This window comes from Cannabis sativa, chromosome 3, assembly GCF_029168945.1.
Source record: "Cannabis sativa cultivar Pink pepper isolate KNU-18-1 chromosome 3, ASM2916894v1, whole genome shotgun sequence".
Lineage (NCBI taxonomy): Eukaryota > Viridiplantae > Streptophyta > Magnoliopsida > Rosales > Cannabaceae > Cannabis > Cannabis sativa.
In genome coordinates this window covers 23,928,217-23,944,709 of record NC_083603.1, presented here as the reverse complement: position 1 = coordinate 23,944,709, position 16,493 = coordinate 23,928,217, and the positions used below count along the sequence as shown (strand labels likewise).

General features: G+C 32.7%; 1 long non-coding RNA gene across 1 annotated transcript; it reads right to left on the bottom strand.

Annotated features, from left to right (window-relative positions):
* Window positions 1–8,301: 8,301 nt before the first annotated feature.
* LOC115709124 (uncharacterized) lies at window positions 8,302–10,774 on the bottom strand. The gene is made up of 2 exons (XR_004010173.2): window positions 10,535–10,774; window positions 8,302–8,663 (listed from the first exon to the last, which is right to left on the bottom strand). It is a non-coding gene; the product is annotated as an uncharacterized LOC115709124 (long non-coding RNA).
* Between the last annotated feature and the right edge of the window lie 5,719 nt (window positions 10,775–16,493).

The window sequence follows — 16,493 nt, the reverse complement described above, 5'->3', positions numbered from 1 at the left end:
TATTGTGCCGTCAACACATTGGAAAGTAAACATGACTATGTGAATAAAGTTTCCTAAATTTATCAAACATAGGATTTTACTGATATGATAATCTACAACAGAGTTTACTTGCATTTGGAGAAGTGCTATGTTCTTTCTAGAGCATTGGTTAAAGTAAAGCTCAGGTGGGATGCATGGAGTATGCATCGGAAGGGACCGATATTGAACTTTGACTTAGATTTATTAAACTTACCGTAATATCTATTCAAGTCAATATCGCCTAGTTGATCCTAGATCAAATGTTCTTAATCCTGTTATGATTAGGCTCAATCTTGAAAGGCTATTCGTATTCTTTGATTTGTTAGTTAAGCCTACTTTTAGGTCAGGGTGATACGTACATTTTGGGAACACGGTAGTACAATTGAGTGGGAGCGCTAGCATAAACATGGAATCTATAGCTTCTATCTGGCGAATAGTAAGCAAAGGATGATCTCCTTCGAGCTTGACCAAACAAACATAAATGGTGGAGTACTCATTTCACATAAGCTGAAATATCATTTATACGGGGTCAAGTGTTTTAAGGAATAAATACATTGTAGGGTGTAACGGTAATTTAATCCCTTTACAGTGTAGATCATTCATATAGAGGATCAGTGATCAAATTAGGATTATAACAATGGATAACTAATGATGTGTCTATATGGTGGAACATATAGAGCATTCTATATACTGAGAGTGCAATTCTAAGTTCTATGCGTGGATTCAACGAAGAATTAATAAGTTAGTGAATTTTAGTGCTAAATTCTTGATCTACTTATTGGAAGCTCGGTTATATAGACCCATGGTCCCCGCACTAGTTGAGATAATATTGCTTGTAAGACTCATATAATTGGTTTTGATTAATCAATTATAATTCTCAAATTAGACTATGTCTATTTGTGAATTTTTCACTAAGTAAGGGCGAAATTGTAAAGAAAGAGTTTTAGGGGCATATTTGTTAATTATGATACTTTGTATGGTTCAATTAATAAATATGATAAATGACAATATTATTTAATAATTATTTATAGTTATTAAATAGTTAGAATTGGCATTTAAATGGTTGAATTTGAAAATTGGCGTTTTTGAGAAAATCAGATGCAGAAAAGATAAAACTGCAAAATTGTAAAAAGTGAGGCCCAAATCCACTTGTATAGGGCAGGCCACTTTTGTAGGAAATTTAAACTGATATTTTTATTATTTTAATGCCAAATAATTCAAACCTAACCCTAGTGGAATGCTATAAATAGATAGTGAAGGCTTCAGGAAATTTACACTAAATTTCTACACTTTTTCTGACACTTTCTGAATCAGAAAAACCTGAGCCTTCTCTCTCCCTATCTTTGGCCGAAACCACTCTCTCTTTCTTCTTCCTTAAATTTTGAAATCCTTAGTGTATGAGTAGTGCCCACACACAGCAAGTGATACCTCAATCATAGTGAGGAAGATCGTGAAGAAAGACTTTCAGCAAAAAGGAGTTTCAGCATCAAAGATTTAGAGAAAGAGATCCAGGTTCAGATATTGATAATGCTCTGCTACAGAAAGGAATCAAGGGCTAGATATCTGAACGGAAGGAGTCATATTATTCCGCTGCACCCAATGTAAGGTTTCCTAAACTTTATATGTATTTATTTCATCGTTTTAGAAAGTTCATATTTAGGGTGTTAATAAACATTCTTGTGAGTAGATCTAAGATCCTGGTAAAATAAATTCCAACAGTTATTAGGTTTACATAGATGAAAGAAATAGCAAAAATTACCTGTTACAAATTATTTATAAGATCTATTGACAATTGGACTATGATTAAAATCAGATCATTGGATCTGTCAACAAGTTAATCATAGCAATTTAGATCAAATAAATAATAGGTTTGTAAGAAAAAAAAATTGTATATTAATATATTAAACAAACAATACAAACAAATAACAAGCAACTGATCTGGAATATCTGGAAAGTAAGCTAAAATATCTCAATTCTAAAATTTAAAATAAAATTAAATTTTAAAATAAATATCTTAACTAGAATTCAAATTTAGGTTGTTAGAGAATATTTGAAAAAATTCAAAATCAACAAACTCCTAAATTTCCTAAATTCTAACAAAAAATAAAAAATATCTAACCGATTTTTCAAATATCAAGTTTATTCAAAATTTAAATTTATTTAAAATTTCTAATGAGATAATATAATAAAATATCTTGAATTTTAAATTTAGATATTTCATTATTATATTCTAAGTCTTATAATTTAATAAATTTAAATATTACATCAATAAACTAATTGAAAAAATAATTTTATATTGTTAGAATATTTAAAAAATAATAATAATAAGTTTGAAAAATTTATGGTTTGAAACCGTAAAATATCTAATCAAACTAAACTAACCAATTTTTCAAATTTCATGTTATTTTTGTCAAAATATAATAATATTAAAAAATGTCTAATAAGATAAAATGTTAAACCTAACATATTCCTAATCTTATAATTTTAATTAATAAAATATATTTTAAAAAATAACAAATTTGAAATATATATATATATATATATATATATATATGATATGGTTAGCAAGCTTTGAAATTTGAACAAGATTATTTTAAAAGATAATATTTTAATATCAAAGTAAGATCATTCAAATTTAATAAAAAATAATATCTGATCTTATAATTAAAATAAATAAAATAATCTAAAATTTCAAAATTAACCATAAGGCTCCTTTCTAAGAAATCAAATTTTCAAAATTCAAAGCCTACTAATATCAGAAACTAATTTTAATTAATTAAAAAAAATTAATAAAAATTAATTTTATTCTGACAATTAGATTTTTAATTGAAAATTTAGATTCTACACAAAATTCTACCAAAATTGGCTTTTGTTTCAATGAAAAACGATTTTTGAATCAAAAGTTATGAAGAAAACAAGTTTGGTGCACAGGGGTACGAGGCTGCGTGCAGCCTCTGTGGCCGAGAAACATGGGCGGGACAGGGGCAAGCTTTGGACACGCCTCTTGTCTGAAGCGATTTTTTCCGAGCGAGCCTCACTTGTGCCCATGCGCGCGCGCGTGTGCATCCCGAAACCAGATATTTTCATTCAAATTCAAAAAAAATCATAACTAATTCATAAAAAATCCAAATTAGGTTATGTAAAAGCCTAAATTTATTAATTTTTTGTCTACTTTCCAGAAAAAATAATTCTAGATCGAAATAAAAAATATTTCAGTAACATATATTGCGATTTCTAAACTATCATCAAATAAGCACATAAACCACATGAAACCATCCAAATCAACACAAATCATCGTTTTAATTCATATTTCATGAAAGTAAATCATTACCATGGCTCTGAGGCTAGTTGTTGGAAATATTTTACCAGGATCTAGATTTACTAACAAGTATGTTTCATTAACATCCTAATATGAATTCTAAAACAATGAAATAAACACATAAGAGTTTAAGAAAACCTTACATTAGGTGCAGCGGAATATAATGACTCCTTCTGTTCAGATCTCTAGCCCTTGATTCCTTTCTGTAGCAGAACATAATCAAGATTTGAACCTTGATCTCTTTCTCTCCTTTCTTTGATGCTGAATCTCCTTCTTGTTGGTTGGAATCTCCTACAGTCTTACACACTATGATTGAGGTACCACTTGATGTGTGTGGGCACTACTCTATCACTCAAGGATTTCAAAATTGAAGAAGAAAAGAAGAGGGGAAGTGGTTCGGCTATAGAGAAAAGAATAGGAGGCTCAGTTTTCATCTGACAGAATTGAGTATGAATGAGAGCCATCACTATCTATTTATAGGTAACCACCTAGGTTTAAGTTAGAATTATTTGGCATTAAAATAATGAAAAAATAAATGATAAAAGCCTATAAGAGTGGTCGGCCATGGGCATTGGATAATGGGCCTCACTTATGCAATTTTGCTGTTTTATCATTTCTGCATCTCATTTTCTCAAAAACGCCAATTTTCAAATTCAACCATTTAAATGCCAATTCTAATTATTTAATAACTAAAAATTAATTATTAAATAATATTGTCATTTAATATATTTATTAATTAGACATATAAAGTCTCTTAATTAATAAATAAACCTAGAATCTCTTTTCTTTACAATTTCGCTCTTGCTTAGTGAAAATTCACAAAGTAGACATAGTCTAACTTTAGAATTATAATTGATCAATTAAAATCAATTAACTGAGTCTTACAAGCAGTATGATCTCAACTAGTATGGGGACCATGGGCCTATATTTCCGAGCTTCCAATAAGTCGAACCGAATTTACCAAGTAAATTCCCTAACTTATTAATTCCTTATTGAATCCACGCTTAGAACTTGAAATTGCACTCTCAGTCATATAGAACGCTCTATATGTTCCACGATATAGATACGTCATTAGTTATCCATTGTTATAATCCTTATTTGATCAATGACCCTCTAATAGATGATCTACATTGAATAGGCACTAAGTTACCGTTACACCTTCAATGTATTTTATTCTTAAAACACTTAGCTCCGTATAAATGATATTTTAGCGAAGTGAAATGAGATCTCCACCATTTATCTCTGTTTAGCCAAGCTCGAAGGATATCATCGTTTCACTTCTAAATTCCTATAGAAGTTATAGACTCCATATTTATGTTAGCGCTCCCACTCAATTATACTATCATGTTCCCAAAATGTACGTAACACCCTGACCCAAAAGTAGGGTTAACTAACAAATTAAAGAACATGTATAGTACTCTTGAGATCGAACCTAATCATATCAAGATTAAGATCATTTGATCTAGGATCAACGGGTGATATTGAATTGAATAGATATTACGGTAAATTTTAATATATCTAATCAAAGTTCAATATCGGTCCCTTCCGATGTATACTCCATACATCCGATACTGGTAAACTTTGCCAATGCCCTGGAAAGGACATAACACTTATCCAAGGTGTAAGAATACCTATCGCTGATTATCATGTCAGTATAAATCCAGTGTTCTGATAAATCAGGGAATAAACGTTCGAACATATAATCAAGATTATATTCCACTGTGCTGACAACACTATAATCATTAACAAATTTATATGTTCTGGACTTAAATAGAATTCATACATTATGTATATATAATCATGAAATAAATCATGTGAACCATGCAACATAAAATGTTATTTCAGATCTTTATTAATAAGTAAATCGGATTATATTGAAATGAGTTTTATTTAGGGCACAAAACCCAACAGCTGGAACCTCCTCGAACCAAGATAGCTCATCGTTTAACCGCAGAGCATGCTTTGCGAAGCCATGGGCCGCTAAATTCTCAGAGCGAGCTACATGGGACAAAATTGCTCCCGGAAATTTAAACAATTAAGCTATAACATCTTCAAACAACGCTCCTAATTTGTTGAATACATCTTTGTTGTTGATAGCCGTCACCAAAGCTAACGAATCTGAATAAACTGCATGAATAGGAAGACCACACAAATGAGCCCAATTAAGACCAACCAACAGGGCTAAAGTTTCAGCTTGTAACATTGAAATACCACCTAAAAACAAATCAGAAAAACTAGAAAAAAATTTATTAGAAAGTTATCAATCCGATGAAAACAATCAAAACCCAAAAACTAAAAAACTAGATCCTCCTATAAAATACTAAAACTAGCCAAAGGGAAAACCCTTTGGCTAGTAGCAACTTAACTCTTGTATTTTACCTCATAATCATCTTAGGATTACTATCCCTTACTAAGACCCTAAGACCTAAAAAGATTTTGATATGTAATCTAGTAATAACAGAAAAGACCCTGCAATGCTCCCATCCCTAGGATACCAAAAGTTTCCTTTGGAAATTATCACAATAATAAAATAAGCAACGAATAATATTTTTAATGTACCCACTATGACTAACCTTTGAAGGATTTGCTCAACACAGCGTGAATTCTATTATCTTCTAATAATATAATAGCACCTAATCCAACTAAACTCGTGGTGCTCTATAGTTAGTGGTATAAATATTTGAAATAAATAGAATACCGAGTTTGAGCGGGGTTATACTTTTTGACCATTTTACTCCTAGGCTTAAAATTACTTAAGTTGTAAGTAAAAAAATGTATTTTGGTAATTTGGCTAGTGGGATTTGGGGGCTGCTTGAGGTTTGGAGAGCTGGCCATTTGTTTATTCAACTTGATTTTAGTGGAATTAAGAATTAATCAATTAAGAGAAAAACCAAAAATTCAAGAAAAAGATAGAACTTTCTTTCTCTCTTTCCTTTGCTCGATCACCACCAAGACCAGAAAGAAACCAACAAATCCTCACCACTTTTCTAGAATTTAACAAGAAATCAAGGGGGAATCAAGTAGAGGTAAGCCCTAGCACTCTAATTCTTTAGTTTATCAAGCTTAAGTTTAGTTCTTGTATGCAACTTCGTGATTTTGTGGCTGTTAGGGTTAGGTTGATTTGTAGTTGGGTTTCTAAGTTTAATTTGAGTTGAGAATGACTTCTGGATGCTGATTTTTTTGAGTGTTGTGAAAACTCAAACTTGGATCATTAATGGCATGTTTTGATTTTGTGTGAATTTTTGAGTTTTCTTGCATGTATTATGTTATTTGAGGTTGGTTTAAGTGTTCTGGAAGGTTTTGCTTGGATTGGGCATGTTTTGAGAATGATTTGAATTGTTTGGGGAAACATGGTGCAAAATGGTTAAACCGATTTGACAGGTCATATAAAACTGGTTAACCGGAACAGGGACAGGTTTCCCGAACTGTTCAATTCGTTGATTCGTGTTATTTTCTGAGCCTTGGTTGATTAGTCCCTTGATACTTAGGGTATTGTGGTATTAGTTATCAAAAACAGAAGCTTTAGTTGGAGGTTTGAGTTTCCCGGATTAGGGTTTTGGCGTGTCGTTTACCCGTTTATGTGATTGTGATTAAGGCATCCATCCTACACGAGGTAAGAATATCATAGAACATATTATATAAATGCGAATGTATGTATGTGTGATATATATGCATGCTTGTTGTGATTGGTACACTACCAACACTATTACGATAGCGGTACAGAGTGCATTGGTATAGTGTACAATGTTTAAAGAGTATGTTATGGTGTTACCAACACTAGTACGGAAACGAGGTGTGTGTGGTACAACACTTAGTGGTACTCGAGCTATGAAACAAGCTCTACCAACACTCGTACAATAATGGTACGTAGTGTATGTGGTACAGTGGCTGTACCCTAGTAAAGAGTATTCTTACTTATCTGTTAAGCCTTGTGGATAGGTGTATGGGCGCCTAGATGCAAGTCGGTATTATATTATTTGTTATATGGTTTTCTTACTGAGTTTGTTGACTCACAGTTGCTACTTCCATGTGTAGGCAATGGAAAGGCGAAGGCTTAATAGGAGTGAGCTCTGAGCTAGGGTGATGATTGTACATGTCGAGGCGACGCGACCTCGAGTGTTCGGTCTCGGGACCTCTGGGGTTGTATTTTGTAGTCGTTGTACGACCAAATTTTAATATATTTTGAGAATGTTTGTAATGTTTAAATACGAGATTCTGACTTTTATAAATAATTATATTAAAGGTTATAAAGTTTAGTAATCAAATCAAAAGTTTTAATTTGTCACGATTTTTCAGGAAAAATTCTTTGGTCATCAAAGGTAGCACAGCAATTGGAAAATTCTCTCTAGCCTAGAACAATGTGTCAAAGCATATTATTGGGTAATCATGATTTTTAAAAAGTCCTTTTATTGTTTGTTAAAATAATAATAATAGTAATAATAATTATAAAATATTTATTGTGATAATTTTCTTCAAGTATGACCGTAGAATCTAGAAAAATTATATCTTAACTAGATTTCTTTTATTTAATTAAACATAAATAAAATTAAGGTGGCGTTTGGTAACATTTTTGCTTTTTAATTTTAAAAACAGAAAAATAAAAGTAGATTTTTGTTTTTAAAATTTTGTTTTTGAAAAACAAAAATGCGTTCTACAACCACTTGTGTTTTCAAATTTTAAAAACAGAAAATAAAAGTGTGTTCTGCAATCACTTTTGTTTTCTGTTTTTAAAAACAGAAAACAAAAATGTGTTTTGTAACCATTTTTATTTTTTAATTTTAAAAACAAAAAACATAAATTTTGATTTTTTTTTCTTTTTTTAATTAAAAAAATTATGAATATAATTTATTTTTATTTTTAAATAAATATATAATTATAAAAAAATTAAATAAAAAATACTCATTAGCATTTTAAAAAAATCAAGTAATTTAAAATCACAAAACTCATTATCTATAACACAAAACTGACAAAATCATAATAAAATATGAACTAATAATTGTCCAATCTTGAAACAAAATATTTAAAAAATTTTAATTATTAATAATGTTTTGGCATCTTTAGAAATAATGCTCTAGACACCTCGCTCTCAAACTTCTCAATAGCCTTCGCGTATACTTCTCCACTAATTCCGTCAATTTGATTGAGAGCTTCAATACACTCATCCAATAAGTGATGTTTTGTCAATGTCATTGAATTCTCATACATTTTTATCTTTCGCTTTGTAGTTTCATTATATACCGTCAATGTTTCTGCCAATGCAAGTGAGAACTTTGCTTTTTTCACCGATCGAGAACTCGTAGTGCCAATTGATTTATCTCTTCTTTTGCTGCCATCCACAAACAAATCCTCACACTCTTACAAAATGGCTATAGTGTTTGCTCCAGCTCAGAACCAAAAAGATATAACACAAGAAAATAAGAACTGCTTCTTTAATAAGCAAAATGGTGTGCATCATACGTATCTATGAAATCTATTTTTAATAAGTAAATTGACATTGGTCAACTATTAAACAATATATGAGAGACATTGTTAAACTTAGGAAATGAAGCAGAAAACTACATACTGACAAGGGTTCAAGATAACACGAGGCATTATTAAATCTTTGACGAAATTAAAGTTTACAAATTTCTGCAACATTAGATCAGATGACAACTCCCTCCTAATAAAATTATGGATAAGACAACATGCAATAATTATACATAATTGTTCACAAGGTTTATCATACATACAACATAATGATATCAGTGAACGCATTTGTAAATTTTAACATGCAGAGCACATCATCATAAAAATATTGCTCACAAGGTAAATACATATTGTTATGAAGGAATAACAACCAGAAGCACATCAACAAGTAGACTAAACCAGCGGAGAAGGACCAGATAACAGAGTAAAACAAATGCAGCATAACTCAATGAAATAAGCAGTAAAAATGGCAGTATACGCAGAGAAAAAATGGCAGTAAAACTTATATAAATTTATTTCCCATCCCTTAAAAAGTAATCTTTGATACGAACATGAAGACAAAACAATTGTAATAATTTTGTACTGATCAGTACGAAACAACTCAAATAAAAGGTATATAAATTTGTATATATCATATGTCAAAGAAGGTATTACTGAGATGAGCATTGTCATTTGCAGAGCTAGTGATATATAGAGATGGAAATCTTATGATTTAAAGAGCTCAAAATTCAGAACAACAAATAATACCCTCTGTTTCAAGATGCTAAACAGCGGCCAGTGACCATGTTCACAAAAGCTAAAGTGATGGAGCTTTAAACAGATATTCATTGGACCAACTTTTGTACAATTACAACATTCAAAACTAGGGAAATTTTCATAGTCATGCTAGAAGTATAAAAAAGGCCATGACAGATCTTGATGTTGATGATGTTGCCATGTTGAAAAGAGAACACAATTTCACAATTAATCTAAATTATGACACTTTTTCCTCTTGGCTTGCTCTTGAACCCCATAAACAAATCCTACACTCTCACAAAGTGGCTATAGTGTTTGCTCCAGCTTAGAACCAAAAAGAAAAAAGTAATAAGGTATATTCTAAAACAGTATCATAGATAACCCGTTAGTCAATTACATCGAACTCTTGAATGAAAACGATAATGAGGCATTTCATCAAAATGTACTTCATAACCATTGAGGCATTTAATCAAACAGGTAACAGATACTAGAAAGGCAGATTAATACATACAAATTTTTCAACAAAACCTATACACCACAAAGCTGTTTTTACAACTAGAAATTCTTCCCAAGAAAAAAAAAAAAAAAAACCAAGAAAGAAACTAAGCTAGAACAAAAAAAAAAAATGGCAGCAGTAGAATTAGCATAAGTACAAAACGAAATCAGTTGAAATATTAAAATGCAAGTTCGAAACTTCGAAGAAAATTATTAACACATATGCTCACCATCTAAATGAATAATCACTTAGACCCAACAAACAATCTGAAAATATTTTACATGAACACCCACGAAAATTACATGGGAACAAGCAAAAAGCCAAATATGCAGAAAACTCAAACAAGATTACAATGACAGTATAAACCTGCAAACCCTAAGTAGAAAGCATATATGGAGATGAAGATTTTTTCAAACCTAGAAAAAAATTGAGAGAGAGGGAGAGACCAAGAGGAAGAGAGAGAGAGAGAGAGAGATATATGGAGATGAAGAAATCTTTACCTGGAATAGCTGAAGCCATTGATCAATTTTCGGAATGGAACTGAGCAAGGAACGATCCAGAGAGAGAGAATGAAATGAGAAAAAAGTGATTTTAAAATTTTTTAAAATCATAAAATATCTGTTTTTAAAATTTGTTTAAATTTGATTTTAAATTAAAAAAATAAAAAGTAAAATTAGTTACCGAACATTACTTTCAAATAATGTTTTTATAATTTTGATTAAAAAAATAAAAATCCACTTTTAAAATTGTTACCGAACAGAGCCTAAAAGTATACTATATGAAGGTAGTCATAGTGATGTTTGTCACGGGATAGTTTCTAATGTGAGCGGTAATTTAATTTTACCACAGGGAGCATTGTTGGCTCACCTGAAACCATACATGAGTTGCTTGCATGCTTTGGATCGCATAGGGAGTAACCCACTCTTTTCAGGGTCTGTTTTGATTAGAACAGTTGGTGATGCTTGATTATCAACCATCACCTTTGTCGTCATGATGTTTAAATTTTGTTGACATTGTTTGAGCTTGGCTGCTTTTTCCTCCCAGCATTCATCTCTTAGTGATTGGCGTGAAAAACTTTGAAGGTTGTATGTTGAAGGTATCTGCTGTGAGTGACATAGATCACTATTGAGGTGTAGTGGGTTATTGCTTGTGTGCTTGGGGCACAAGCATGAGCTCATTTTATGATCATAAGTGAGATGACTCACTGTCAATGAGTAGTGCAGAAAAACCTGCTAGATCTTTTGTATAGGGACAAAATCACAAGTTTTTGAAGAACCTGGTTTGATGATTTTGACTCATAAAACCTTGTTAAAAAAACCTCCAATGGAGGAAAACGAATAAAAAAAGATTGGATTAAACTCATGCTAGGTATTGCATCCCATACTTAGGAAGAGTTTAGCCAGTGGAAGAATACAACAACTGGGGTAGCATCCCACTCCTAGAGGGTTTTGTTTAATCAATTAGGAAATCTCTTGTGGATGCAGTGTCGTGCTTCTAGAGAGATTTTTATAATTAATGATGCTTCTCTTTTCTTTTTGATTTTTCTGATTTGAGGAGGAAAACTGACACTTTCACTTTAGATTGATAAACTTGGTTTTTGTATTCTTATGAGAAACCAAGCGCTTATATCATAGTAGTGCTTAACTCTGGTGTGCGAAATTCTCGAATATCATTGCAGCCCCTGGCTCCTGTATACCAGGGTAACACCTGGCTCCCGTATACCAAAGTGTATGTGACATACATGACTCTTGCGTACCATAATTTTTATGAATGATCATGTACCGTGCATAGATCCCGTATACTATGTCTTATTTTCCCCCCGAGTGACTGAAGAAATATCTTCATTGGTCACTTGCCATATCGAATCCCATTGGGCTTTCTTGATCACGAGTCTCAGGGAATTGTTACATGTGTGAGCACTCATCCACTTATCTAGAGATTCGTGGGTTGGCAGTGTTTAACTCACTAAAGAAATAATCATAGTTACCTTAAGACCAAATCTACAAGCTTTCTTTAGTGCTTGAGAGTGTTGTGTGGTCCGTGAGCTGCAATTGATTAATAATAATAAAGTACCAACAAGCTTTACTCAACATTTTTTTCATTAGATATTAAATTCAATTACATCACAATGAGCTAAGTTGAAAGAAAAAGAAGTAGTAGTTGTAGACTTTTGTTTTCCATCAAAGCTTAGTTGAAGTAATCCCCACTACACTAATCCCATGTTCAACTAATATTGTAGGGGCCATACCTTAGTGGTGGACCTCCTAAAGATGATTTTCTCGCATCTTGTTAGATTAGGAGGCAATCAAATTACTTGCACAAGGTTAAGTGAATCTTACTGTGAAGCGAGCTGTTTAGAGAACAGATGCTGTATTGATGATATTGTCTTAGATGCTCCCCGTTCCAGTACCTTGGTATCGGCACTAGATTCAAGTGGCAGTCATAGAAAACTCCAACCAATTTGTCCAGAGTTCTAACGCTTCTATGAGACTATAAGGTCCCTCCGTCTCTTAATGGGAGTCTTTAGTGTTGCTTTCTTGGTCAATATCTTTAGAAGACTCATAGGACACATCTTCAATACTACTCCCTTATGACTGATAATTGTTGGAAACAAAGGGAGAATCTTCGTCACTACCGCTCTCTCTTGAGTCTTCTTGGGAAGTAAGGGGAGATTCTTCATCATTGATTTCTTGTTCGAGATATTCTTAACAAATAGCAGGGGACTCGTCATCAATATCTCCCTACTCGAGTTCATCTAGGGAAATAGACGAGGAGTCCATTTCAGTGGAGGTAATAGGTGTTGATTCTTCTTAACTTTCTAGTCAATGTTTTTTTGAGACTCAGGAAATAGATAGGTGGTGTAATCAGTTACTTTTGGTTGAGCAACTCTTTTGACCTTCTTGACGACTTCTTCAAGCTTAATGAAACCGTCAGCTCTGTCTAAAAGCTCTTGAATGGTGTATACTTATTTGAGCTTTAAGTCTTTCCACAATGGACTCATTATTATTAGTCAAGCTATCATTTCCATGACCTTGGCATCTTTATTGAGCATCTTCGTCTGCATGGTGACCTCTACGAATCGTTGAAAGTAATCCTTTAGAGGTTCGTCTTCTTGTTGCTTGATGTAGACCAAATCGTTGGGCTTGATTGGTCTGTGCCTTGATGGAGAGAATTTGTTATAAAATGCTTTCTTAAGCGTCTTCTAGGAATTGATAGATCCCGAGGAGAGCTTGAGATACAACTATTGTGCTACTTTTGATGGTGTGGCTGGAAAGACTCGACAATGAGAATCATTTCAAATTCCTAACAGTTTAGTTTTGTACTTCAAAGTTGTGGATGTGAGAGAGAGGGTCTTCCTTTTCCAATGTATGGATGCCACACTGGATTTTTGAACTATGAAAGGATCTCCAAAGCCTTAATTTGATTTGAGAGAGGAGAACACCGCTCTCGATCTAATCCGTACTCTATTGGCTTTGGAGTAGTGATACCCTTAACTAGAGCGACAAGGGTGTCAAATTCAACCCTACACACTATGGTGATGTGTGTATCAGCTGGCCATTTCTTTCTAATGTTGTTATGCTGGCTCTTTTTCCTTCTAAGTTGATCAAAGGCATTTATTGACTTAGGCCTTGTGATTGTTGTCAGGTCATGTGGCCTTGCTGAAAACTGTGGGAATCTATCCTGTATGAAGATGGAATTATATCTCGGGTGTTTGCTTCGTGAGTAGCTGCTTGTAGTACTATACCGACTATTCCTTTAGAAATAGTCTTCCTCAAAGTTACATGTGTAGAGGGAGTTGAATTGATTGCTTAAGTTAAACATGTCTCCATGCACCCATGGGAATTATTCATACTGTTTACTGTTAGGACCTCAGGCGAAGTACCTACACCAAGCACCTCATTCATCATGAAAGTATTTTTGAGTGTGGAGTAGTTCATTGACCTTCACCCTCCGAATCTCATACTCTTCACTTTCATGGTAGAGCTTTTGAGGTCTTCCCCTAAGTTTAACTATATGTCCCTTTCCCTTTGCAGGGTCACGGGGTAGTCGAGTCATTATACTTGTGAACAGAATCCCATATAGGAAATTGTTTTCCCGCATTGTTCGAATTACTTTGAACAAATTGCGGTTGGTCCAATCAATTGCGTGTGGTAGACTTATATGTTGGGTTTTATGCCCTAAATAAAACTCATTTCAATATAATCAGATTTACTTATTAATATAGATCAGAAATAACATTTAATGTTGCATGGTTCACATGATTTATTTCATGATTATTTACATAATGTATGAATTCTATTTAAGTCAAGAACATATCAATTTGTTAATGATTATAGTGTTGTCAACACAGTGGAATATAATCTTAATTATATGTTTGAAAGTTTATTCCCTGATTTGTTAGAACACTGGATTTAGACTGACATGGTATAATCAGCGATAGGTATTCTTACACCTTGGATAAGTGTTATGTCCTTTCCAGGACATTGGCAAAGTTTACCAGCATCGGATGTATGCAGTATACATCGGAAGGGACCGATATTAAACTTTGATTAGATATATTAGAATTTACCGTAATATATATTCAATTCAATATCACCTATTGATCCTAGATCAAATGATCTTAATCATGATATGATTAGGTTCAATCTCAAGAGTGTTATTCGTGTTCTTTGATTTGTTAGTTAAGCCTACTTTTGGGTCAGGGTGATACGTATATTTTGGGAACACGATAGTGCAATTGAGTGGGAGCGCTAACATAAATATAGAATCTATAGCTTCTATCTGGCAAATAGAAAGTAAAGGATGATTTCCTTCGAGCTTAACCAAACGAAAATAAATGGTGGAGATCTCATTTCACTTAGCTGAAATATCATTTATACAGGGTTAAGTGTTTTAAGGATAAAATACATTGTAGGGTGTTACGGTAATTTAATCCCTTTACAGTGTAAATCATCTATATAGAGGATCATTGATCACATTAGGGTTATAACAATGGATAACTAATGACGTGTCTATATCGTGGAACACATAGAGCGTTCTATATACTGAGAGTGCAATTCTAAGTTCTATCGTGGATTCAACGAAGAATTAATAAGTGAGTGAATTTAAGATATAAATTCTTGATCTGCTTATCGGAAGCTCGGATATATAGACCCATGGTCCCCATACTAGTTGAGACCATACTGCTTGTAAGACTCAGTTAATTGATTTTGATTAATCAATTATAATTCTAAAGTTAGACTATGTCTAGTTTATGAATTTTCACTAAGCAAGGGCGAAATTGTAAAGAAAAGAGATTCTAGGTTTATTTATTAATTAAGAGACTTTATATGTCTAATTAATAAATATATTAAATGAAAATATTATTTAATAATTAATTTTTAGTTATTAAATAATTAGAATTGGCATTTAAATGGTTGAATTTGAAAATTGGCATTTTTGAGAAAATCAGATGCAAGAATGATAAAACAGCAAAATTGCATAAGTGAGGCCCATTGTCCAAGGCCCATGGCCGGCCACACTTATAGGCTTTTATCATTTACTTTTTCATTATTTTAATGCCAAATAATTCTAACTTAAACCTAGGGGTTACCTATAAATAGATAGTGATGGCTCTCATTCACACTTAACTTTGTGAACTTTGTCAGATGAAAACTGAGCCTCTATCTTTTCTCTATAGGCCGAACCTCTTTCCTTCTCTTTTCTTCTCTAAATTTTTGAAATCCTTGAGTTAATGAGTGAGTGCCCACACACATCAAGTGGTATCTCAATCATAGTGTGTAAGAGTGTGGAAAACCATCCAACAAGAAGGAGAATTAGCATCAAAGGAAGGAGAGAAAGAGATCCAGGTTCAGATATTGATAATGCTCTGCTACAAAAAGGAATCAAGGGCTAGATATCTGAACGGAAGGAGTCATTATATTCCGCTGCACCCAATGTAAGGTTTACTAAACTCTTATGTGTTTATTTCATTATTTTAGAATTCATATTAGGATGTTAATGAAACATACTTGTTAGTAAATCTAGATCCTAGTAAAATATATCCAACAACTGGCCTCAGAGCCATGGTAATGATTTACTTTCATGAAATATGAATTAAAACGATGTTATATGTTGATTTGGATGGTTTCATGTGGTTTATGTGCTTATTTGATGATAGTTTAGAAATCGCAATATATGTTACTGAAATATATTTTTTTTTGATCTGGGATTATATTTTCTGGAAAGTAGACGAAAAATTAATAAATTTAAGCTTTTACAAAACCTAATTTGGATTTTTTATGAATTAGTTATGATTTTTTGAAGTTGAGCAAAAATATCAGAATTCGAATGCACACACGCGCGCACCCTCGGACAGCGCCCATTCAGACAAAGCGCTGACTGAGGTTTTTTCAGACAAAACCCTGTCTGAAGGGCTGCAGCGCCGAGCTCCCTCGGCCAAGTTTCCCCTTCCGCGCG